We start from the raw sequence: 27,176 nt of genomic DNA, 5'->3' as shown, positions 1-27,176 counted from the left end.
CTTTTAATGTGATTTATTGGCTCCTAGAGACTCAAAGACTGTGGAAAAATTCTCCTATAGGATTAAAATATAGAGACATATTGGACTCTGTTAAACTGAAAACAATAGTTAAATCCAAGGATCAGGACTAGCACCAACATGAAGAAAGGAGTTTCCGACTCCCCAACCTCCTTCCAGACAGCTCAGATACCATCAGTCTCCCAGCCAATGCAGAGACAAAGTCTGTATTTTAAGATATTCATCTTTGACCTCATTCTAAAACATAAAACATAAACTAGCATTGTCAGAGGTTTTACGATGGCCTGTAGATTCATGCAAGCTTCTTCAGTTCATACTAGTGAAAGTTTCCCATATGGGCTGAGATCAATTCTTGACCTCCAGAATCCCCAATATGTTATTCTCAAGGCAGTTGCCGTCTTCCTACCTCTTATAAATTAGCTGTGCATTTTCTGGAATCAACCACATCCTTGGAAAACTGACTGCAGCTCATCCAAGAAACTTGGCCTCCATTCTGTGCTCTCTAGAGACAGCTGTGTGAAAGCTTCAGGAGCAATAACTCAGGCAGAAGGTCTTCTGTGGTCAGCAGAGCCCCAAATTTGGATACGGTTTCACTTGGATATTCATTGGCTTTAGCAGTTTGGCAAAAGTAGGAAAGGACTCCTAATTCCATGGGGTCAAATATCCTTCCTGAAACTAAAATGGAAAAGATGAACTGACTCATGGAAAGGATTTTGTGATAAACCTAATGTCCTGGGGCCACTTTCATAATAGTACCTCCTCTTCTCATCACTTACTTCCCTTGTGTGTCTCTTGAATAATATCATTTTCAAGGGTTTAATAAAGATTTCTTTGTCAGCAGCCCAAGTCAAAGCCTCTAGAGGTACTGGTATATTGTTTGAAAAATCCAGGGCCCTCAGTTCTAATGAAGTATAGGAATAAGGAGGATATAAGGAACAGGGTGTCTACTGGGACCCGCCTGAAGCCAACAGCAACCTGGGATTGGAAAGAATTAAGAGACATCAGCCCAATGGAGATATTTAAACAGACTGGGAGTAGATGATATTAGCAATTACACATACAGATGGCAAGTTAGCTTAAGAGAGGATGCTCAAAATCAATATGTCATTAGGGAATTGCAAATTAAAACAATGATGAGATGCCACCGCATACCTCTTCACTAAAATCCAACAGCAAATGCTGACAGAAAAAAAAAATCAATGGTTGTCAAGGGTTTGAGAAAGGGAAGGTGGGATAGATAGAGCACAGGGGATTTTTAGGAGGCCTACAGGAACTTTCTGTACTTTCTCCTTAATTTTTGTGTAAATCTAAATTTCTCTAAAAAGCAAAGTCTATCAAAAAAGATAGAGCAAGCTGCTGATGAAAGGGGTAGCAATAGCTATCTGCGTGAAGACAGGGGCCAGACAGATGTGCATCCTCTCCATCATGGAGAGCATTTGCATCGTTTTTAAATGGGAACCAAAGTGAAGTTTCTCAAAATAAGACCCAAGAGCCATCTCCATCAGCATCAAAAGGCTAAATGCAGATTCCTGTGGCCTGGCCCAGACTATTGAATCAAAGTCTCTTGGAGTCAGATTTGGGAATATGCATTTTTAATATTCTAGGGTACCTATGCACTTTAAGGTTTGGTACACTGTACCAATCTCCTAATTGTTTAATTGTCTGTACTCTTTTATTTTTGCACATATGGAATAACAAAGAGAAAATGTCCACTAAATTCTTATCAAATATATGTAACAAGCCTATGTATAGGGGGTCTGGAGATGGAAAGAGTGGAATGGACACAAAGTGAGGCTGATGAAGTTTGAAGTTTGAAGGAGCTTCTCAACCTGCATCAATTAGAAATGACTCAGTGGAAGTCAGCTCATGAGCTTTGAGTCAAGTGATTTCCAGGAATAACTTGCCCCCCAAAAAACCCTAAACCAAAACAAAACTCTAGGCAAATAAACACGAAAAAGAAAGACAACCACTTTCCATCACAGATGTTACATTCATATATATTTGACTCTGGAACAATGTGGAGGTTATGAGTGACAACATTCTCTCACCCCACACAGTCAAAAACCTGTGAATAACTTTCAACAACCTCAAAACTTAATTACTAATACCCTACTGTTCTTTAAAAGCCTTACCAATAGGGGCACCTTGTTGAAGGCTCTGGTTGAGCATCTGCCTTCAGCTCAGGTTGTGATCCCAGGGTCCCGGGATTCAGTCCCGCATCGGGCTCCCCATGAGGAACCTGCTTCTCTCTCTGCCTATGTCTCTGACTGTCTCTGTGTCTCTCATGAATAAATAAATAAAATATTTTTTTAAAGCCTTACCAATAAAATAGTTGATTAACACATTTTGTATAGGTATTATATACTGAATTCTTTCAGTGAAGTAAGCTAGAGAAAAAGAAAATATTAAGAAAAAAAAAAGGAAGAGAAACCATATTCAGAGCACCATACTGTGAAATAATCTGCATCATAGGTGGATGTCTGCAGTTAAACCCATGTTATTGTTCAAGGGTCAACTGTATTTGCCAGATTGTGATTTACTTTCCACTTGAATAAATTACTATAATTGTAACCTACGACGGAGTTAACAATGTAAACGAAAGTGCAGCAGGAGGGAGAATAAACTATCTTGTTCATTTGACTTCCATCCACTTGTGTAACAAAGTAGGGTCCTTTTATGTTTACATCCACTTCATTAGTGCTATTTTAGGGCTCACAGCCAGATGTGTACCTGTCTCCTTCGCTAGGCTGTGAACTTTTTAAGGGCTCTTATTTACCTCTGGCTTTTCAGTGTCAGGCACACAGAGGTGCTTTATAAACACTTAACTGGAAATGGGGTGATATCAGTGAGGTAACAGAGCAAAACCTCATACACCCACAGTTGTGCTTCCTCTGCTAATACCACGGCTATTGCTGAGATTAAGCTTTTTCCTTCCTCTCCTCTATTCTCTTATTCTCACAAAAACAAAATCACAAAACAAAACAACAACAACAACAACAAAACCTGTAGTGGAACTACTCAAAATAGCCCACAAAATCAGATTCAGAGAAGTGGAGAAGTCAGATAGTGGACATAAGGGAAATTAGATGAATTCTGTACTTAGCGTTTGAGTTACTGACTTTGCATGGGAAATTAGATTTGCATTTCAAATATTTGCTCTATGCTAAATTTTCCTGGCCTGTGGTATAAAGCTTAGCTTCTCCAAGCTTTCCAAATTGGGCGAAATTAGTCTGTTGTCGGTCGAATTAAGGGGTATAGTTAGCATTTCTGAGAAACAATCATGTAAAATCAGGAAAGTTTAATTCAGTTTAGTTACTGAGCTTACGTTTATTTGGCGCAACAAAGGCAAAGCTTAATTAAGGCCACTCCAGAGAGCAGTAACAGTCTAACAATAAGCTGTGAATAATAAAGTAACATTCATAGTGTTACCTCGAGTCACCTTAAAACGTGTAGCAACCAGATGTCTCATAAATTACTTGTATTTTTGTATAATTTCTTGGCTTATCCACAAAAACCAAGCACACATATAAGCTTTGACAAAGCAATCCCAATTCTGGGTATACACAACAAAAATAAGTATGTTTGTTTTCCAAGTCGTAAACCAAAGTGAAAACTACCCAAATGTCCATCAATGGAAAATGTAGAAATAACTTGCAGTATTTTCATAAAACTGCATACCAGACAACAAGGAAAAAGAACTGCACACAATGTGGATGAATCTCATTAATATAATGTTGAGTGAAACAGGTCAGGCATAAAAGAATACACAGTGTATGAGTCCTTTTACGTAAAGTTCAAGCACAGGCAAAATCTGTGGTGTTACAGGTCAGGATAGCGAATGTTCTTGTGGCAGAGGAACAGAGACTTGGAGTATGAAGGATGTTTCTAAGGCACGGGGACATCTGCATCTTCCCTTGTGTGTTTACTACATGAGTGCGTTCAGTTTGTCAAGATTCATCAAGCTGTATACTCCTTCTGTGTGCACTTTTCTCTATGGTATACACCAATAAGATTTTGTTTTTAATCTCAATTGATATCCTAATCCTAGGAAATTGTCAATGAAGCTATTATCATGTCTCTATAAATGAAAAAAAAATGAAGTAAAGAGAAAATAAATGACATTTTCAAAGTACTTATGTTACTTTTCATTTTGTTGGCCAGAGCTAAAACAGTGCTTTATTGTACTGAAGGTAAAGAAATGTTGTGCCTTGTGTTCATTGTGCTTTTCCCCCACTCTTTGTACTAATTATACCAACATCTCATACACCCCAATATGTAGGTAGAAAGAATGGAGTATAGGTATATATCGCTTCTCTTAGTAGAATATGTAGAGATTTAGTACTCTAAATTTACCAAAAGAGATGACCATTTAAAATTATTCACTGATACATTTTTATCCTAAACAAAATTAAATAAACCAAACCAAATAACCAGTCACATCTTTGGGTGAAATTTGTATTTTTTTAAAAGATTTTATTTATTTATTCATGATAGACATAGAGTGAGAGAGAGGCAGAGACACAGGTAGAGGGAGAAGCAGGCTCCATGCAGGTAGCCCGACGCAGGACTCGATCCTGGGACTCCAGGATCACGCCCTGGGCCAAAGGCGGGCGCCAAACCACTGAGCCATCCAGGGATCCCCTGAAATCTGTATTTTATATACAAAATTGTATACCTAAATTTCTCATCTTCCAGGTGAGCAAATCTGACTAGAAGAGAGCTGAAATATCTTCTACAGAATTAACCACCAGAACTGATTCTAATATGAAACAAAAGAAATTATTTCCTCCACAACTAGTCCTAGTATAAATCAACTTGAATGAATTTTATGATCATACAATCATTAAAAGGAGTTAGGAAAAAGAATGGTAAGGAAATGGTCAGGAAAGCCAAGAATCTAGTGCTGAATGACCTTATAAGCAATGTAGAGTTAAAGTGAAATATTAACTTGACAATGGAATTAAAATTTATAAACAAACTCCCAATAAATGAGGCTACTTTTACCCTTTGTTTTCATTTTTAAAGCTCTAACAATGTTTATGCATTTTGTTCTTCCCTCAACTCTATGGTCAACTAATCTTCAACAAAGCAGGAAAGAATATCCAATGGAAAAAGGACAGTCTCTTCAACAAATGATGTTGGGAAAATTGGACAGCCACGTGTAGAAGAGTGAAACTGGACCATTTTCTCACCATATGCAACAATACTCTAAATGAATGAAAGACCTAACTGTGAGACAGGAACCCATCAAAATCGTTGAGGAGAACAGAATTACCAACCTCTTCAACCTCAGCTGCAGCAACTTCTTGCTAGAAACGTTTCCAAATGCAATGGAAACAAAAGCAAAAATGAGTGATTGGGACTTCATCAAGATAAAAAGCTTCTGCACAGCAAAGGAAACAGTCAACAGAACTAAAAGGCAACCTAAGGATGGGAGAAGGTATTTGCAAATGATGTATTAGATAGAAGGCTAGGATCCAAGATCTATAAAGAACTTATTCAACTCAACCCCCAAAAAGCAAATAGTCCAAAATAAGAAATGGGCAGAAGACATGAACAGACACTTCTCCAAAGAAGACAAACACATGGCCAACAAGCACATGAAAGAATGCTCCACATCACTCATCACCAGGGAAATACAAATCAAAACCACAGTGAGGTACCACCTCATATCAGTCAGAATGGCTAAAATTAAAACAGAAAACAACAAATCTTGGAAAGGTTGTAGAGAAAGGGGAACTGTCTTACACTGTGGGTGGGAATGAAGGCTGGTGCAGCCACTCTGGAGAACAATATGGAGGTTTCTCAAGAAGTTAAAAATAGAGCTACCCTAGGATCCTGCGACTGCACTACCAGGTATTTACCCTAAAGATACAAAGGTAGTTATCTGAAGGGGCACCTGCACCCCAATGTTTATAGCAACAATGTCCACAAGAGCCAAACTGAGGAAGGAGCCCAGATGTCCATCCAGAGAGGAATGGATAAAAAAGATGTGGTGTGTGTGTGTGTGTGTGTCTGTGTGTATAATGGAATACTATCATATTTATATAAATGTGGATGGAACTGGAGGGTATTATGCCGAGTGAAATAAGTCAATCAGTGAAAGACAATTGTCATATGGTTTCACTCAAGTGGAAATAGGAAATGGCACAGAGGATCATAGGGGAAGAGAGGAACACAGGGAAGAAATCAACGGGAGACAAACCATGAGAGATTCTTAACTATAGGAAACAAACTGAGGGGTGCTGGAGGGAGGGGAGAAGGAGGTAACAGAGTGATGGGTGTTAAGGAGGACGCATGGTGTGATGAGCACTAGGTATTCTATGCAACTGATGAATCACTGAACTCTACATCTGAAACTAATGATTTACTATATGTTGGCTAATTGAATTTGAATTTAAATTAAAATAAATAAATAGGATAAATATATCACCACATGTTAACAACTGGAATGAAAATTTAAAATAGAGTACAAATTAATTAATTGATAATAAATAAAATCCCTTTTTTCTTGCTGAAAAGCCAATATATAATTATTATCATCTCAAGATGTTTTTGAAAAATTTTAAACTACTAAAATCACAACTTTTAGCACAATAATTATTTTAATATTCTCTTCCAGGTGACTAAGTGTATTGTATTATATTATGATAATCCTAAGGTATGTATTTTGGGGGTAACATTTCTTTTTAAATGATAATACCAATATTATACATGGTCCCTGAAATATTTTCAAGTAATAGAAGTATATAAAGGAAAAGGAGAAGTGTACCTCTCCACTCCCACTCAGGAGTAAGCACTATAAACACATACACTTTTTTCCTTGTATACTTCTACACACACGCTTACTATTTTGTCTTTTGTTGCTACCACTTAACATTTTGTTGTAAACATTTCCCATGTGTCTTCATAACTGCTATTTTATTTTTTATTTTTTTTTTTTTTTTTTTATTTTTTAGAGGTGGAGAAAGGGAGAGGGAGAGGGAGAGACCATCTCAAACAGGCTCCACATCCAGTCCAGTGTGAAGCCCTACAGGAGCTCAATCTAACAACCCTGAGATCATGACCTGAGCTGAAATCCAGAGTCAGATGCCTAACTGACTGAGCCATCCAGGCACCCTCATAATTGCTATTTTAAAGCTACATAGCATTCCTTTCTGTGCATGTAGTAATCAGGGCTTTTAATTATATCAGAACCCCAATTTAAACTAGCTTTAAAAAATAGAGACTTAATGGCTTGAGTAACTGGAATTTGCATGGGTGGAAGAGGCGTTAGGTGTGACTAGAGCCAGAGCTCAATGTTTTCAGGAATGTGCCAGCTCTGTCTCTCTTCACCTCTTGCCTCTGCTTGTGTATTGGCCTTAGTCGATCTTAACTGGGCTTTCTCTGTGTGGCTGAAATGCTAGGGTTTTATATGTCCAATCCCTCACCATAGAGGCAAGAGGTGACCTAAGGAAAAGACATAGGAAAGGACTTTTACTGGCTCATCTAAACCAATCAATGTGGGCTGTGGAGATGAGTAGTCTGATTGGTTGCCTTGGGTCATGTGCCTACCATTATGTTTAGGAAGGATAAAGAGGGTGATTAGGGAAGAAACCTGCTGGGCAGCCATAAATAATACCTTTCACAGATACTAAATCCTGGGCTTTAAGGTGGTTTCAGTCTTTTGGTTGGGGTTGATAACCTGGAGAACATCTTCGAGAATGTTACTTCTATAGGATTTTTTTTCTGTATGAAAGATTATTTGAAGAGCAATTCCTGGATCAGAGCGTATCCAAAGACCTTGCTATGGTTCTTGCTATAGGTTGCCTTAGTGTTTTGCAAAAGAATTGTACAAAGAAATAGCTTCTAAAATATGAGGTGCTGTTAAAAATTTAAAGTTCATTTATTAATTCAACCAGTACTTGTCAAGCTATGGGTGGGGCTGCATATCCATTTTCAGTTTCCAAAATGATTCCTTTTCATTCAAAAACCTTATTCAAATTAACGTTACAGACATAATATAAATTGTCATCTGGGGCATCATTAGCCACCAGCTGATAACCTCATTTCCCTGAGTTTTGTTTTGCTCATCTCTGAATGAGAATATCTGCCAAACTCTCTCCTCAGGGCCACTGAGGTGATCAAAGATGGAGGATGAGGGGCCCAGGAGAGGAGGTGCTCAAAGAGTGATGAGAAGGTTTTGAGGAGGCAATGAGGTGAATGTGATAGGAAATTTAAAAACTGAAAAAATAAGTTTGTTTAACTGTAAAACATGATATGAATGCAAGATATTATTATGATTGGGAGAGATGCTGCAATAGGAGCACTTTTTTCATATAAATACAGCATAACCTAACTGGGGAATATAAGACTGGGTCTTGAAATTCTGTCGCCACTTTTGGGGGGAAAAAAAAACATAAGGAAAACACGTTTCTAAAAATGCCTCTTCCTTTAACCAGAAGTTCTTGTTACACTATGACCCTTTTATTAAACATGTAAATGAAATGTTATTAAAACAAGTAGATGAATTCACATAGGTTGCTAACTTCCTTCCAGATATGAGTTACATTAATGAGCAAGAATTTATCATGGAAAGCGTGAAAAACAAGATATGTGAATTGTATTAGGGTTTCAGCTAAGCTTTTTCAGAGTTAAAGCCATAGGTTTTTTGCCCCCCTACGGCTGAAAGCAGCCTTAAAGATCATTTAGCTCAACACCCTCATTTTACAGATTATTTTGGTTTCGTTGTTCTAGCAGAAACTTTCAATATATGCTTTTATTTGGTTAATACTTATCCATCTATTTCTAAAAGACATGTTATGGCTATTTTTGAAAGGCACTTGAATAGGGAAACCATTAGAATTATTACAGAGCTGCCCAAATTGTTTAGGAAATCATTTTCATTATGGAATCACAAGATTTAAAAATAGTTGGCATTTACAGTGAAAGGTTCATAAAATGCCTTATGAATGAAGGTCTTATTAATCTCTAAAACGCATTCAGAGTTGTTTGGTTCCATTACAACTAGTTGTGGGAATGGAAATCTCAAATCTCAACTCTATTGTTCAATTTCAACGTGCGGTTTAAAGATTTGCTTACCATTGGGAACTAGAAGCTGTCCAGAAACTTCTTTCTGGGGCTTGCCACATAGTGTAAGCTACTGTGAAATGGTATCGGTTGACTGAAAGCCAAATTCTAGCAAAAAGGAAGATTAACTAAAGACCTTAATTATTTTCTGCTAAATGTCATTTGTTTAATTCACGCTTTATAATTTTGAATCAACTTTTAGCATATGCAAATTTGGCTAATATCTTTCTTGTGGTAAGAAACAGAAGGCTTATGGAATTCAACTGACACCCAAATGATGCCCAAACACAGTACCATCTATTGAACCACAGATGACCTCAGATGAGGTAAGAAGACGATTTTAAGCAGATGTTTGAAGAGGAAACAAAAATTTATGAACTAGCCAATTATTCTTCCTACAATATTAGGTACATTCTTTAGAAGTAAATAAAGCAAGTGACAACTATAATTACTGTTCATGGTTTTGATTGAAGTATGGTGTAGAGGATCATTTTCTTCTAATTCAAATTTTGTTCTTAAAATTATTGTGAGGCCTTGGGCAGTTGACAACACTTAATACAGACAGAGCCACAAAGTGTACAGGCTTAGAGTTGAACAGATTTGGGTTTGAACCTTAACATTGACCTTTCCTTCGTTGGCTCTGTCACTTACCTCAGCCCTTATCTAACTTACATCGAGCATGATCATGTTTCAGGCATTGCTTGGGAAGTGGAACTACAAAGTTACAGAAATTAATCAGACATGATATTTCCCCTTAAGGACTTATATTTAGTGACAAGAGACAGGCAACAAATAAATCTATGAAACAAGACTATTAAAACAAGACAGAAATCCTGTGAGGATTAAATGAGATGACATACGTAAAATATTTGATACTGGCCATTGCATGCAATAGACATATAACAAATTTAGTTTTCCTTCATTTAATAAGTTTATGGCACTGTTGCGGGTACTGAACAAGAGTCAGGGTAGTATCAACCAGCCATATAAAACTTGGAGGGAGAAGAGTGGACGTCAGTGTTTCAAACACATAGATGTCTCTGGCACAGGGAAGTATTGGATAAATGTCAATTATCTCCTACGAGCTACATAAGTCCAAAGAGAGACAATAAGAATTGGATAAAAGTATTGCTTCAGTAAGTGCCGTGATTAAATTGGCTGTCACAGAAGTGTAGTTTACCATTCAGTAGATTTCCATGCATTTCTCCAATAAGACTTATCACTCAAGTTTTGGAGGAAAGCAGACCATGAGGTGACTCAAAATTAGAAATCAATCTGACAAACATGAGCGTCGGTGAGGAGATCAAGAGGAGCAAGAGGAGACACCTGGGTGGCTCAGCGGTTGAGCCTGGGCCTTTGGCTCAGGGCATGATCCTGGAGTCCCAGGATCAAGTCCCACATCAGGCTCCCTGCATGGAGCCTGCTTCTCCCTCTGCCTGTGTCTCTGCCTCTCTCTGTCTCTCATGAATAAATAAAATCTTTAAAAAGAGAGAGAGAGAGAGGAGCAAGAGAAGGCAACATTAAAATGCCAGATCTTGAGTCCAAGCTGATGAATTTTGCTACAGAGGCAAGAGAAATCAGAAAGAGGCAACTGTCAAGACAGGAATGGATCGACAACAGGGATAATGGAGGGTAGGAGGAGCATGTTCAGTGCTCAGAGAGAGTGGATGGTATCAAAGGACAGAGGTTTGTGGTCAGAGAAAGGGAATTCGTAACTCAAGGTCTGACCTGCTAGCTGTCTCAAGTGGTGGTGCCAGGTAGGGTTATCTTAGGGGCCTGTGGTGGCAGACATAGGATATGAAGTCCTTTCCAAGAAAGGACTTGGTACTGAGCTTCAAGAAGTGTGGTTAGCTGACAGCCCACAGCTGTTGGCTCCTTCAAGATCTGCTCTGCGCTGGAGCTGAGTTCACACTCGTCATTGGGTGGCCCCAGACAACAACTGAGCAAGGCAGTGGAGCAAAGAACTAGCCATTCCCATCCAACATGCGCTCCTTGAACTGACCACCATTGCTGTGCGGCTCCCTGTTGGGCTAGCAGAGGAAGCCCTGCAGTCGGACCTGCGCAATCCTGCTTACTCTTTTTTTCTTTTACAAGTGTTACTCCCCCAAGAGAATCTTTTGTTCTCCTAACTCCATCTGTTTACCGAAAAGAACCCACATATACATTTTTAAGTCTTGTTGTGTATATTCTTATTTTATCCTTATAAATAACTGAGGTGATTGGAGGTAGTAAGAGCACCCATGCTCCGCTTTACATACAAATGGAAAAACTGAAACCTGGAACACTTAAATAACCTGACTGTGTTTACACTGCTAGGGTGTGCCAAAGTTGTGCCAAAATTTCCTCCAAATCTTTTCCAAGCCTGGTGCTCTTTACCTTGAACATATTAAGAATAAGAAGTGGTCATAAAAGTGCCCACCATTTGCTTCAACATGGATGGAACTGGAGGGTATTATGCTGAGTGAAGTAAGTCAATCGGAGAAGGACAAACATTATATGTTCTCATTCATTTGGGGAATATAAATAATAGTGAAAGGGAATAGAAGGGAAGGGAGAAGAAATGTGTGGGAAATATCAGAAAGGGAGACAGAACATAAAGACTCCTAACTCTGGGAAACGAACTAGGGGTGGTGGAAGGGGAGGAGGGCGGGGGGTGGGGGTGAATGGGTGACGGGCACTGGGGGTTATTCTGTATGTTGGTAAATTGAACACCAATAAAAAATAAATTAAAAAAAAAAGAAGTGGTCATAAAAAATGCTAAAGGAAGCCACAACTGATTATCTGCCAAACTTTGTGGAATTAGCATGAGGTTGAAATGTAAAACATCATTGTAGAGAAAATCAATCCCATAATTATAGTAGTACAATTTGATTAGAGGAGAATTATAAATCATAAAAAAATTATTTCTATCCTGCTCTCATTTTAAGGGTTCCTTTTGTATATATTTATGAAGACCTATTAAGAGTCTTTCAGGTGTTCCTTTGCCATCAGTGATCAGACCAGAATCCAGTAATTTCCATTTCTAAAGCAAGTAGTACAAGACCCTTTAGAAATCACAGTAGCTGTTTTACCGTAAGCAAAGTAATTTGTTAAACAGTAACAAATAACTGTGCCTTTGTTGAAATCTGATCATCTACTTTTTTTCTTTTTTCTTTTAAATTTTTAAATAATAATACACAAAACAGATTCATGATCATTAAAATGAAATTGAGAAATATGGGAAAGTTATACAGATGACAATAAAGGTCACCCCTAATGCCACTGCTGTATTTTGGCTTTAGACCTTTTCTTCTTCTACCAGTGTGTACACATGGGTACATTCATCCCCTTACCCTAACCTTAACACCACATGACACCCTGGAAGTTGTGACCATACTTCAACACAGAAAGTTCAGGCAATTCCATGGTCCCTTCTATTGAGAGGTGACAAAGTCACTGAAACCCACCTCTTATTCCCAAATGAATTAACAATATGTAACTTCTTAAATTTCAGATCGTACAGAGTTAGACCCCAAACTCAGTTCCTCCATGTTTATTTTTATCTTTTTGCTAAATCCTTGGATACTTCCATTGTGGTCCTAGCTTGAGGGAAACCATCTGAAAGGTGACTTGGATGACCTTTGAAAGTATCACCTTTTAGATAATGTTCTGATCATGGAGGCTCCCAACCCCCATCCCCCCACCTTTTAGGTCAAGTTCTGAATCCAAGTTGAGCCAGACTGGATTCTTGAGATGGACCTGGACTGGAATAAACCTCCTGGAAACACCAGGACAAATCAGCTGTGGGGGTTTTGAACAAGAATCATGTCTCCGTGACCCTGTCCAGTGGTGGCTCGTCGCAGGTAAGAATCCCATTTGCTCGGAATTTCAGCGTGGGGACAGAGGATCTCTCTCTTCAGAGTTACTTGTGCAGCAGCACGTGACCGGGAGAACATAGTACTTGCTAGGGTGATACACTCGCTTTTATGTCACACAACCGTGTGTGTCTGGACAGTGTTACAAATATCACTAAGCCATAGATACAGTTTTCTCTATGACATTTTAAAATTTGAGACGATAAGAAAAGGAATATGAAGTCAGAAGTACAGAACCAGTGAAAGCAGCTAGTAAAACACAACAGGCATCCACAGAATCAAAAGCTCTTCTCGATGAAAGGAGGCTGATACAATTTTCCTAAAACTGCATCATTTCCCAAGTCAAACCTAGCTTGTCCCTAGGCCTCTGTAAGGGACCCGAGCCTGGCAGCCAACTTGCACCAACTGCTCCCCATTGAAGTTACATGAGTGCCACCTAGTGTCACTTTAAAGCTGAAAGGGGCTTAGCTAGGCCTCTTAGACCTTCAGTTCACCTGATGGACAGAAACCAAAGCCCTGAGCACGCAGGTGAGTTAAGCAGGCCGCATCTACCTGATGAGTGGCCCAGCCAGGCCTGGCAGTTGGTTGGCCTGCTTTACAGTTTCAACTGGTAGTAACCTCCGGAGTTTGGGACTCAGGAGTCCTGGTCGCTGAACTGTGCCAAAGAATAAAGCATAATGTTCCAGGGCCTCAGGCGCCCCTGCATTGAACTCTTAAAGTAACATTTCCATGTTCTTTTGTTTGTTTAATATTTTATTTATTTATTTATTTATTCATAAGAGACACACAGAGAGAAGCAGAGACGTAGAGGGAGAAGCAGGCTCCTCGCAGGGAACCCGATGCGGGACCCCATCCCCAGACTAGGTTCACGCCCTGAGCTGAAGGCAGATGCCCAACCGCTGAGCCACCCTGGCGTCCCAACATTTCCTCGTTCTTAAGGTCTTGAGACAGGAATGACAGAGAGCAAAGGTCTCCATGGGCATTAAATCTGCACCTCTCCTCCATGACCAACTGACTTTAATCCAGCTGTACAAGTTATCAAATTATTTCCTACAAGCAAGTGCTCTGGTCTAAAGTCATCAGCCTTAATTCAGGGAAGATGTGTCCACTATCACCTTTCGGGCTTTCTGCCTTCAGCCTCTAGCTTGTCAAATGAAGCAGGTCTGACACCATCTGAGAGACCAGTGCCATTGGAACCATTCAGGCTTTGATTTCCAGAAGTCAAGCGTTTTCCAGTTCTCCAAGTAGAGATCTTTCAAGCCAGTGGTTGTTGTTTTTTTCTCTTTTTTTTGGATTTTATTTATTTATTCATGAGAGACACAGAGAGAGAGAGAGGCAGAGACACAGGAGGAGGGAGAAGCAGGCTCCATGCAGGGAGCCCGACATGGGACTCGGTCCTGGGACTCCGGGATCATGCCCTGGGCCGAAGGGAGGTGCTAAACCGCTGAGCCACCCGGGCATCCTTAGGCCAGTTGGCTCTTAGTGCTGCCTGCACATCATCATCACCCAAGGAACTTTTAGGGTACCACGGTGCTTGGGTATGACCCTAGACCAGCAGAGTCAGGATCCCTGGCGGTGAAGTTCCCACGTCGTTGTGTGTGGGTTTGTTAAGCCATCCAGGTTATTCCAATGTTCAGGAGGTTGAAAATCACAGTGATGGGCTGAGCTTGCACTGAATAAGAGAACAGAAGAGCTACAGGGAGGAAAAATGGAGGCTAAATAAGCTCATTCCACCCAGGGTCTCAAACAGAACTAGGTAGACTCTAAAGGCTCAGTGAGTGATGGCAGAAAGGAACTCGTTCAAAGGAAATGGTAATTATAATACTGAAGGAGTTCACAGTCTACTCATTTCATTTCTCTTACCTCCATGCATAGGCAACATCTGTGAAGAACCACAGCAAACTTAAAAGTAGGAGAAGCCAGTAGACAAGACAATATATAGCAGGAAGAAATGTTTTGAAACATGAGTATTACCAAAATATAACCTCATCCTCTGCTTTCCTTCCCTTGTCTCATTTTTAATTTCTTAATTCTCCCATTCGGATCACATATAGTGTATCTAAAGACAAATAGAATAAAGGGGACTGCCATATTCCAAAACACTGCTCTAGTACTCCGAGCAGTGACGTTTGAACTGAGATGCAAAATAAAAGTAGGATGTGTGTGTTTTCAGGTCTGTGTGTGTGCAACAGTGAGGGGATCTTTCCAGAGATAGCATGAGCAAAGGCCATGTGTTGAAGGCTTATTAAAAGAACAGTGGGGAAGCTAGTGGGAGGCAGAGGGGAATGTGGTATGAGAGGGGACTAGAATGTTCAGGAGATGCCAAACCGGGTAGGGCCTTTTCCATTCATTTTCATACACCTATATACCATGTACCACGTAGTCTCATGCATTAGGTCCCTCATATGTTTTTCTGCTTGCTTTGATCTACTTTATTTTTTCAAGATTTATTTATTTGAGGGAGAGAAAGAGAGCAAGCAAGAGTGACATGGGGAGGGATGGAGGGGGAGGAAGAGAGAAACCCAAGCTGACTCCAGCTGACCAGAGCCCAATGTGGGCTTGATTTCATGACCCTGAGATCACTACCTGAGCTGAAACCAAGAGTCAGACTCTTACCCCACTGTATCCCCCAGGCACCCCTGCTTTGATTGACTTTTATGATCTCAGCTTTAGTATCAGTGACTGATCCTCCTTAAGAACTGCTGACCTCCTTTAAAAAAAAAATCTGTATGTGGTTTTTCTAAAACTCCAAACTTTTATTCTTACTAAAGGTAATACACGCTCAGTGGAGAAAATTCTAACAATTCATAGATGTATAGAATGAAAGTTCCCTTGAGTCCTACCCATCAAAAACTCTCATGGTTAATAATATTCTTCATATTCATTTAGACTTTTCCATGTGCACATCCAAATGGGTATCTCCATTTTTTTGGAAAAAGTGAAAGAAATACCAGACATACCCCAAATACCAGTTGCTTCCCCCCCAATTCTTTTGTTTTAATTAAAAGTAAATGAATGAAATGTTTAACACAATTCCTAGGGAGAAGTGACTTGCTATTTGACCTAGCTTTTTAAAGCTGTAGAACTAGAACACACATCAGTGGAATATGGTTAGTGGTTGGGAGGAAATGTTTAAGAGTTTTATTTTTTATTGAATGTTTTTCAGCTTTATAGAGGTATAATTCACAAATAAGATTTGTAAGTTATTTAAGTATATGTGGTGATCATTTGATATATATACTGCATTGTAAAAGGATTTCTCACATCTAGTTGGCACATCCTACAATTTGTTTTATGACAGACGTCTTTCCATGTCAGTATACATAGCTTTACCTTATTCTATTTTAGTAGTGACCTGTTATTTCATCAAACAGATGCACATTCAATGATAGATAATTAGGTTGACTCCAATTTTTTGCCATTACAAGCCAAACAATACATCAGTGAGCATCCTTGTATGTACTCTTGTTCGATGGTACAAATATCTCTATAAGATAAATTCCAAAGAAAATGATTCAGAGGGTATGCATATTTTGGATGATGAACATTTCCAAATTCCCATCCAAAAAACATTGCACCAATTCACCTCTCATAGTGGCACAAGAGTGTCCGTTGCCATTTTCTGTCTCCTGATTTGCTAATTCTCATCTACAGGAAGAACAAGAATCAGAATTTTACTAAACTCAATCCAACTTTCTGGGCCATGGCCTTATCTGCAACTGCCTAATTAACGTACCCCGTTTCCATCCAACCTTTCTCTCAAACAGATCCTCCTCTGAGAGTTCTGTTTCTGCTGTGACCATCATCTGGACCATCCCCCCTCCTTCTCTTGTCTTTCATAATCTTTTTCTTCCCATAATCTTTCTCACTTGTATTACTTTTCTTCCAGCTCTGTGGCTAATATCCCCATTTAGGATCTTACTGCCTCTGGCCTGATCTATCTTCAACTTCTTCCACCTTCAGTCCAACTGGAACTCATGTCAACATGCATCTTTGTGAAGCTTTCTTCTCAGAGTCCTCTTTGAGGTTCTCTCCTATTTGAAACTCTTCAGTGGCTCCCCATTCCTTACTAAATCCTGGCTGAGCTCTCTGTACCATCACTGACTTGCTCTTCCAACCACCAACATGCCTGGTGCTTTCCTGCATTAGATCAGGTCACTCCCTCCCTGTTTTGTTTCCCATATCTTGGCCTACCTGAATACTCTTTAGCCAGGAGAACCATAAAAATATCTGGGGAAAGGGCTTTCCAGATAAAGGGAATGTTAGGGTTGCAGATTATGTAGAGCCTCATTAGACACTGTAAAGACTATGACTAGGCAAAATTTAAGCATTATCCTTATGTAGGAGCATAGGCTTTGTTTCTGCTGACAAATTATCATAAAATACTTTGTACAAGTCAATAATTTTTAAAATAATATTTTTATGGGAGGAAGAAATTCTTTGCTTCAAGCTAAAAATGATGGCATAAGATTTTGCCTCACTCTGGAAGAATTTCATTAAGCTGAAGCAGAAATATCCAACTGAACAATCACACCTAATTGTGATATATAATAAGGACCCTGAAGTAATGTCTTCCTTCTTTTTCATCTTTTGTGGATCTTCATTAACTTATTTTCTTATTTATTACAAACAATAATTATTCCTACTTTTCAAGTGCTTCTTAAATCATGAAGATAGAAAAATCACTTGCCTATTTAACTTAAACTAAGATTTCATATTCATTCATTGCTAATTCATAGGGAGGATTAAATGAATTAATGGAAGTGTTTAAAACAATACTTCACATAGTAAATTCTCTTTAAGTGTTTGCAGTAATAATGTTATATGTATATATACTCTCCATTCATTTGTCTACTCATACACCAAATCACAGGTAGGTATCCAATACTATACAGGCTCTGGAAATATAAACATATTAAACTGTTCTCAAGGATCTCATCACTATTGGAGAAAACAAATATATAAACACATAATTAAAGTGTGATAAATGCAGTGCTTGAGTTGTATTTAAGGGGAAGTGGTAACAAAAGGCAGAAATGAATAATTCTGCTTGAGAGAAAGGGTTACTGAGAAAATGTTGCTCAAGGGTTAAGGCTAGGCATAACCAGTTGAGAGAAGTTCATAAAATGTAACAAGAGAAAATAAGCAGTTAACAAAATCATAAAGTCACGGAGCAACAGGATATATCTGAGGCCTTATAAAGTGACTGATGTATATGTTATAAGTGCAGAAAGGAAATTACTTGTGATCATGACAGGATTGTATCATTGATAAGGATTTGAACATTCTTTATGGAGGATGATGAGCAACGAAAGGATTTGTGTAGATTCCCATTTCAGAAAATATGCAGCAAGAGGCACAAATTCAAACACCTGTGAGGACCAAGCAATTAACAAATGTGTAAATCAGGGTATAGTCTAAAGTGATAGGGGAGTCGGAGGGGAACTTAAATATATATAAAGACATTCATTCAAGTGGGGGTCCCTGGGTGGCTCAGTTGGTTAAGGTCGGCCTTCAGCTGACTCATGATCCCAGAGTCCGAGGGTGGGCTCCCTGCTCAGTGGGGAGCCTGTTACTCCCTCCTGTGTCTCTTGCTCTCTCTCACCATCTCTCTCTTTCTCCCTCTCTCTCAAAAAAAAAATAAATAAAATCTTAAAAAAAAAAGAAAAACATATTCAAGTACTTAAAAATAACAAGAGGGGCACCTGGCTGGCTCAGTTGGTAAAGCATGTGATCCTTGGTCTCAGGGTTTTGAGTTGAGCCCCACATTGGGTGTGGAGATTACTTAAAAATAAAATGTTTTTTTTAATTAAAAATAACAACAAAATAAAAACTGTTAAGTAAATCCAGTCTGAGTGCTGCCAGTTTGAACTCCTGGTGTAGAGGCTGTGACTACTTGGGGAAGAGTGGGAGAAGGTAGAAACTAATTAAGGATCCCTTCATGTAAAACATAACAAGGAACAAAAGCAAGAGAAAATCTGTGGGGGTGAAGAAGAAGGAGGACCCGACCTGAACTATGTTTAGGGAAGAAAAAAAAATCAATAGACCCTGATGACCTATGGAAAGGAAGAAGGAAAGAAGACAGAATAGTTCCCAAGTTTTTGGCTTAGAGGACTGGAAATATGATAAAACCACTCACCTCTGCAGAAATGGTAAGGATTGGGAAGCAGGTAGACGTGATGAGTTGGTTTTAGAAATGTTGAGTTTGTGGGTCATCCTGTGTAAGCTCCTAGTTAGATGGCTAGATTTACAGATGGAAAGTACAAAAGAAAGGCTAAAGCTAAGATACAAATATAGGAGTTATCAGGTTATAGGTTGAAATTAACAACAGATATATAGTTGATATTGTCCAGAATAAAAGTATGAGAAAAATTATAGGGAAGAAATTTTTTAATCTAAATTTTTAAAAATGCTTTTGTATCTGTGGCCATTTTCATATTCATTATATCCTAAGAATTCTTTTTTATTTAACTTTGTATTCTTCTTAAGTGGATTTAGCATGTGGAAATGACAGTGATAAAATGTACAACTTAAAGTGTGGGTACTGGAGAAACCAGCCTGGAAATAACATATTCAATAGAAAATATAACATACCTGTATTTTTTTATAGATATTGTTAAAAGAGCATATATCATGTAACTAAATTTAATAACCTTAGATGGTTCCTTGCTCACTATTTTATTTGGCAAGACATATACCTAAAACAAAGGGTGACTATAAGAGCATGAGGTGACTGGAGACAGATCACACATAAAGAATAGCACAGCCATTGTCTAAGAATACTGTTTATAGGTTGTGCGTGTGAACTCACAAAAAAGCAGTAAGTTTTAAAAATTTAGGCTAGTTCCAGCTAATATATTGTTTACTATCCCTATTTCCAACAAGCAGTGACTCAACCCTAACAAGAGTCCTTTGTCTGGAATATTTGAGAACAAATTTGGAATGAGGAAAGGCTCCCACATTAAAACATAACCATCCCAGACCCAGGAATGGGTCAATCTCCATCAAAATGTTTATTTCGGGTCCATCTACATAACTTACTAAATAAAAGTCAGCTTTGGTTAGTAAGGACAACTACTAGAAGAATAATGGAGAAATACTATAGTTTCTAGGTTTTTCTTTTTAATCACTGTTTGCTTAACGCTTTTAAGTGAATTAAAAGCAGATGTTGAAATTGTTGCCAACCGTTGATTTGTCATTTGTGAATGGGAATTGACTTGGTTTTGTTTATCATTAAATTAAATGTTGGGCTTCAGTAGTTTAAAGAATCTTGGAATGCAGATCCTAATGGGATTTTAAAGTCACAAATAACTGAAGTAATTTTGATAATTATGAAGACATCTGCCCTTGTAGGAGAAAAAGAAAAATTCCTGGGAAAGTTTAGAATTCTGAAGCTCAGGGATCCCTGGGTGGCGCAGCAGTTTGGCGCCTGCCTTTGGCCCAGGGCGCAATCCTGGAGACCTGGGGTCGAATCCCACGTTGGGCTCCCGGTGCATGGAGCCTGCTTCTCCCTCTGCCTGTGTCTCTGCCCCTCTCTCTCTCTATCATAAATAAATAAAAAATTTTTTTAAAATTTAAAAAAAGAATTCTGAAGCTCAAAAATTAGTATTTTGAAACAGAAATCAATATTTTAATATTCAACAAGAACTCCTGGACTCCATCTATATTTCCAGCCCTACATTTGGTGTAATGGAGGCTACAAAAGAACTAAAAAGTGGTTATCATTGTCAGAGTGAGAGTACACGGTCTGTATCACTCAGTGCCTGCATGAGGGGGCCTGTTAAGAGTCCTTCACAAGCTCAGGGGAAAAGTAGCTCAAGCAGAGCTGAGATGCTCTGGGCAGGGATCTCAGGGACAAGTTGGTTGGACAATGATGATGCATCTGATTTCATGTTACCTCAAGTGACAGGTTCTAAGAGGGCTCTCAGTGATTTTTTGCCTTTGAGTGTTCAAGCTGTTTTTGTAGTTCCCTCCCATGTTGAACAGAGCCGACTTGTGTAACCAATAGGATATTGCAGAAATGATGGGTGTGTAACTTTTGAGGCTAGGTCAAAAAAATATTGTGACTTCAATCTTGGTCTGTCTTAACCTCTCACTCTAGGGGAAGGCAGACTCCATGTGAAAAGAACATTCAAGTAGCCCAGGGAAAGACTTATTTGGAGAGGACCCTGAGCCAACACCAACTTGTCAGGCATGTGAGTGAGCCACCATGGAAGCAGATCCTCCAGCCCCCGTGAAGCCTTCAGATGACTACATAACTGCAAACCTGGCCAACATCTTGACTAACCTCAAGAGACCCTGACTCAGAACATCCACTCACCTGCTCCTAAATTCTTGACACACAGATATTGTGAGATAATCAGTATTTTAGGACACTGAGTTTTGGGGTAATTTTTAATGTGGCAATAGATTAATACAATTTATTAGGTCTTCACCTTCACCTAGGAATACATGAAAATCAAGAAGAGATTGCTCAAATATGAATAAAAGAACAAAGGCTATCATCATTTATCTCTTGTTAAAAGAAATGGTGTAATAATATTATAATGAAAACTGAAATAAACTCTACAAACTAACATAACAATTGGCCACACGGACGAATTCACAATCCCTACCTGCCTCAATCCCAACCAGCGGTCTAGGTGAATGGCTTCATTAAAAAATACTTCAACCCCCTCCCTTAGTTCATTTAACAAATATTTATTGAGAATAAACTATGTGTCAAAATATGAATTAAGTACACATAATAAAATATAAATTATATAATTATATGGCATAGAACAGCAAATAATAGATGGAAAATATTTTTATTTTTTATAAAAGTTTCATTTAAAACCAAGAGACCTAAATTTTCTCATTTGGGACACCTGGGTGGCTCAGTGGTTGAATGCCTGCCTTTGGCTCAGGGCGTGATCCTGGGGTCCTGGGATCAAGTCCCACATCGGGCTCCCTGCGGGGAGTTTGCTTCTCCCTCTACCCGTGTCTCTGCCTCTTTCTCTGTGTCTCTCATGAATAAATAAATACAATCTTTTTTTAAAAAAGAGAGACCTAAATTTTCCCTTTAGAAAAATTGCAACTTGATTTTGTCCAAGGATAATACAGCATAATTCTACACCTTCCTATCTGGGTGTGGGGGTACAATTATCTGCACAAATGCAGGCAGGTAACATATCCTATGTGGATGACCGGGTGTGCCTTTTTTAGACACGCATCTTGGAATGGCTGCACTGTGCATAGTCCCAGACGGTCACCACCATCAGCAGCACCTTAGCACAGCACTGGGTTATAAATAAGGGGATTCCGGGATCCCTGGGTGGCGCAGCGGTTTGGCGCCTGCCTTTGGCCCAGGGCGCGATCCTGGAGACCCGGGATCGAATCCCACGTCGGGCTCCTGGTGCATGGAGCCTGCTTCTCCCTCTGCCTCTCTCTCTCTCTCTCTGTGACTATCATAAATGAATAAAAATTTAAAAAAAATAAATAAATAAATAAGGGGATTCCAACTCCCTTTGGTCCAGAGGGATATAGAGAAACACAAGAGCAGAAAGATTTCCTCATTTATGGATGAAATATTCTTAAAATTAGAAGGAAGGAGAAATGTAAGAAAATATAAACAGATGATTTCATAATAAAAATCATCTCTATCTCTTGAAAAGGGCTTTTTTTTTTTAAAGCAGAGAGCCACTACCAAAATTTAACAAATTCTACTTGTAGTCTCATGTAGTTGGGATTTGTATCTATTTTTTTATAAATAACTTGTAGTTTTTTTTTTTAAGTACATAACAATTGAGGTAAATGGCAGGACAGTGAGATTTTTTTTTAAAGCACAAAACACTCAGAAGTTACACCCATAAAAATTTGCAGCCATCTAGAAAATGTTCTGTGGTCCTAGTGTGGTCCTTGTCATCTCAGTAAGTGAGGTGTATTGGGGAAAATGTGGACAAACCAGATTCAGAGCAAGAAGAAAAGCTTATGATGACAAACACACTCATTAGCAAGGGGGAGCAGCTCGGAGTCAAACTCCAAGCTTGGAGTCAAACAACCCAGTGTGGTGTTTATCCTGCCAGAAAATGAGGCAAGGTGGGGGGAAAGTGTGGATGACCCTGAGCCAGAGCAAGAGAACGAGGAGCAGAGGCTTCTTGGCAGAGGACTCCCCTACCACTGAGGTCTGTGGTAACTGCAGCTTCGATGTTAACAAGCCAAACATGAGCAAACACCAAACACCATGGAAAGTAAACCAGTAGAACCTGTTCAAGAAAGAGGAACCAAAGTTTCAAGGACTTCACCTAACAACCAGATTCCTAGAATTACCACTGGAGGAAAAAAGGATGTCATCTTGGTGAATGTCATGAACTCAGAGTGAACTCAGCAGAACACAGAACAGGTGGGTGAGTAAAGGACAAATGATCTAACTCCAGAAAATATTATCATTAAATAATGTCAAGTGTGTATTAATACTGTATTGACCCTATCCAGGACTGGCTATGTAATTTGGCGGCGGGGGGAGGGCCTGTACAAAAGGAAAAGAAAAGACCTCCTGTTCCAAAATCATTAGGAATTTCAAGATGGCAGTAGCAGAGCCCTGCACCGAGTACAGGCCCTTCTAAGCATGGGTCTTGAGCTGTTGCACAGGCTGCATGCTCATGAAGCTCTGGCCTTGGTAAAAAGAGGGGTAGTCAGAAGCTTTGCCTTTACTTCTATAAGGGGAAGAATGCTTGAAATGTCAAGTGACATATTTTTCATGAAATAATATTTTTACCACACAGAGTGTAAAGCAATCACTAATTATGCTAAACATGAATTATACTTGAGGATTAGACACACCTTTTTTGTAAAAGATTTATTTATTTATTTATTTATTTATTTATTTATTTATTTATTTATTTATGAGAGAGAGAGAGGGAGAGAGGCAGAGACACAGGAGGAGGGAGAAGCAGGCTCCATGCTGGGAACCCGACGTGGGACTAGATGCCAGGACTCCAGGATCGCGCCCTGGGCCAAAGGCAGGCACTAAACCACTGAGCCACCCAGGGATCTTCTAGAAACACCTTTTTAAAATGAGATTTTATTTATTTGACAGAGACAGAGAGAGAGAGAGCACAGGCAGGGGGAGTGGCAGAGGGAGAGGGAGATTTCCTGCTGAGCAGGGAGCCCAATGTGGGGCTCAAACCCAGGATCCTGGGATCATGACCTGAGCCAAAGGCAGACGCTTGACTCACTGAGCCACCCATGAGCCCCAAGGATTGGAAACACGTCAGCGAGTGAACAGTTGCTTGTCAAATAACTGATAGAATTTTTTTAATAAGTTGAAACATTTAAAAAATATTTTACTTACTTATTTGACAGAGCACACAAGCAGGGGGAGTGGCAGAGGAAGAGGGAAAAGCAGGCTCCCTACTGAGCAGGGACCCTGCCTGGGGCCTCCATCCCAGGACCCTGGCATCATTACCTGTGCCAAAGGCAGACACTTAACCAACTGAGTCACTGAGGCACCTCAATATAATAATAGTGTTTAAAACCATTTTAGAAAAGCTTCTGAAAACCCACCAGCAATTGAAGTGATGCAGTGGAGGTCTTGAAATTAGGATGGTAAATTGACCTAGAGTCATGCCTTTTACTCTTTTTTGATGGTTGTCACCAAAACCCTCATCTCCATGTTAAAAGAAATTTTCCCCACAGAAGGACTGAACATCCTGGTAAGGTCCTGGGCTTGGAAGTGGGTATAATAACATGCGGCTCTGCATCATCCCCCTGTTGGGAAGAGAGTAAACATGGTTTTGGTTGCTAATGAAATGGCTGGACTATGCTTTCTGCTTATTTTAGTCAAATAGTTTTAAAATCATGGGGGAAAAATCTGTATACCAAAGACTCTAAAAGAATATGGAACACCTACTGTACTACACTTCCCAGCTCTTAAACAAAATGTGGAGGCCGAGAAAATTAGGGCCATTCAAGTTTAACATCGGCACAAGTCCAGCCATTGGAGCTTGAGCTGCCATCTCCGGCCACTGTGACCAGGCCACTGTCACCAGGTACCCAGTCTGCCTTACCCCGCCCGGCCACAGAGAAAACCACAAAGCAGCCCTTATCGGAATAAGGAAGCAAGAGCTCGTGGGACCTCTTTACTGGAGATTCTCACACCCCCACCCTAGAAAAACCCCACCTTACCCCTAGACCAGCCCATAAACACCCAGCTGTACCCCTCCTCCCGGTTCAAGTCCCTGCCCCGCCCCGTGGGGTATACTCGGACCCAAGCTCCAGCTTGTTAATAAACCCTCATGTACTTGCATCCGTGTCGGCTCCTTGGTGGTTTTCTCAGATTCGCAGTCTTGGGCACAACACAGAATATTAAAAATACAATTGAAACCATTTCTTCTCCTTCCCTAAATGTAATTCTGAGAGCTGCAGGACTTTCCGCGGATAACGACTCATGCAAACTTCTGCACGAAGACATGTGACCAAACTCGCACGTTTTCTAGCAACCTAAGAGCACGTCCCCAGGAGGGCTCTAGCCCCCTTGGAGATGCAGCCCCCCACTAAGACGCCCCATTGAGAGAGTTCAAGCGCCAGGGGAATTTCCTCTTTGTTGCAGCCAATCCTGACCCCAGGCTCCTGGCTTCCCTTTCTTGGGCATCTGTTAGAAAGGGCTGACCACTGGGAGTATGTTCCTCTCACAGCCCAGAGTGTCCTTCTCCGGGACCTGAGAATCATCCCTTTGAAATGTAATCATCGGGAAGGACAGGGCCGCCCCCCAGCTCTGGGGGAGAGCAGGTTCTGACCCCACAGGTTGCCAGCGAGCGGGTGCAGCTGCCTCATCGCAGCCGCTGGCCGAGCCTCCGTGACTTGTCACTTCTCTGCTCTACTGAGCCCCAGCGCAGCGGTTTGGCGCCTGCCTTTGGCCCAGGGCGCGATCCTGGAGACCCGGGATCGGATCCCACGTCGGGCTCCCGGGGCATGGAGCCTGCTTCTCCCTCTGCCTGTGTCTCTGCCTCTCTCTCTCTCTCTCTCTCTCTCTCTCTCTGTGACTATCATAAATAATAAATAAAAGAAAAAAATTCTACTGAGCCCCAGTCCCCCTCCCCCATGTAAGCACCTCTGCACCGGTTGGAATGGAGCTCGGCTCTTTCCCCTGCGGTCAGTCGTTTTTGTTTTTTACGTTTTTTTTTTTTTTTTTTATTGGAGTTCGATTTGCCAGCATACAACCTAAGACCAGTGCTCATCCCAAGTGCCCCCCTCGGTGCCCGTCGCCCAGGGGTAGCGGAAGGGGAAGTGGGCGGGGGTTGGGGGCACTGGGTGTCAGTTCGTTTTTGAATAAACTCGTTCTCACCGCCTTCGCTACTGTGTGGCTGCGTGAGAACTGCCGTTCATTCCAGTTCTCCCGTCCTTCCCCTTCCTTTTTATTTTATTTTATTTTTTCCCTTTCATTTGTAAGAGCACACCTGCATCTGCCCGTACGGTATACGGTGCTGCGTCTCCGAACGCCGCGCCTCCTCCGACCCTCCGCAATCTGCTTTGTGCATTTAACGTCCCGATCGGGGGACGCAGCCCGGCAGCTGGCGTCCCCGGGGCCAGTCACGGAGCCGAGAGCCGCGGCCTCGACGGCGCCGGGCGCGCGGACGGAGCCTGGAGCTGCAGGCACGGCTGCGCGGGGGGACGGACGGACGGACGGACGGTGAGGACGGCGGGGGCAGGAAGCGGAGCGGCAGCTCGGTCTGCAACCCCGGGAGCTCTAGAAACCCGAATGTGGATTTGACCTCCCAGCTTATGCGGAAGCTATATATAAAGGCGGGAGTCTAGAGCCCGTTTCCTTTATTTTCAGCGCGTTTTTCCCCAACAGCTTTCAAGTTTTGAGGCCGAAAGCATGCGGCCCGCCTGGTGCTCCGTGGACCGCGCCGCGCAAACCTTCCCTCGCTTCCAACTCTCCCGGGACCCCGCGGTCCCCGCGGGAAAGGGCTGCGGTGCGGCCACCCCGCGACGCTCCCCCGCCCCGCCCTCCACGAGCTGCGGCTCCCAATTCCGGTCTTGCTTAGTAGGACGCCCAAGGCGGCGGACAAGCCCCAAGGACGCGAAGACGCGACGCCCGCCGCGGCCGGGACCGGGTCGCGCTCCCCCGCGGAGTCCGGCTCCCCCGCCGAGCCCCGCCTACTCCCCGCCGAGCCCCGCCCGCTCCCCGCCCCGCCCCGCCCCGCCCACTCCCACGCCCTCCTTCCGCCCGGCTCCCCAGGGCATCCTGGGACT

General features: G+C 41.0%; 1 long non-coding RNA gene across 4 annotated transcripts; it reads right to left on the bottom strand.

The window, feature by feature from the left end:
• LOC140625144 (uncharacterized) lies at positions 1-27,058 on the bottom strand. Of its 4 annotated transcripts, none has more exons than XR_012024526.1 (4): positions 26,378-27,058; positions 24,486-24,689; positions 19,081-19,182; positions 1-693 (listed from the first exon to the last, which is right to left on the bottom strand). It is a non-coding gene; the product is annotated as an uncharacterized lncRNA (long non-coding RNA). The 4 variants fall into 4 exon arrangements; XR_012024525.1 differs by lacking the exon at positions 1-693 and adding an exon at positions 16,073-18,313; XR_012024527.1 differs by lacking the exon at positions 19,081-19,182 and having other exon boundaries at positions 26,378-27,049.
• Positions 27,059-27,176: the final 118 nt, after the last annotated feature.

Source organism: Canis lupus, chromosome 35 (genome assembly GCF_048164855.1).
Source record: "Canis lupus baileyi chromosome 35, mCanLup2.hap1, whole genome shotgun sequence".
NCBI lineage: Eukaryota > Metazoa > Chordata > Mammalia > Carnivora > Canidae > Canis > Canis lupus.
The sequence above is the reverse complement of the archived record's forward strand: the minus strand, read 5'-3'. Positions and strand labels throughout refer to the sequence as shown.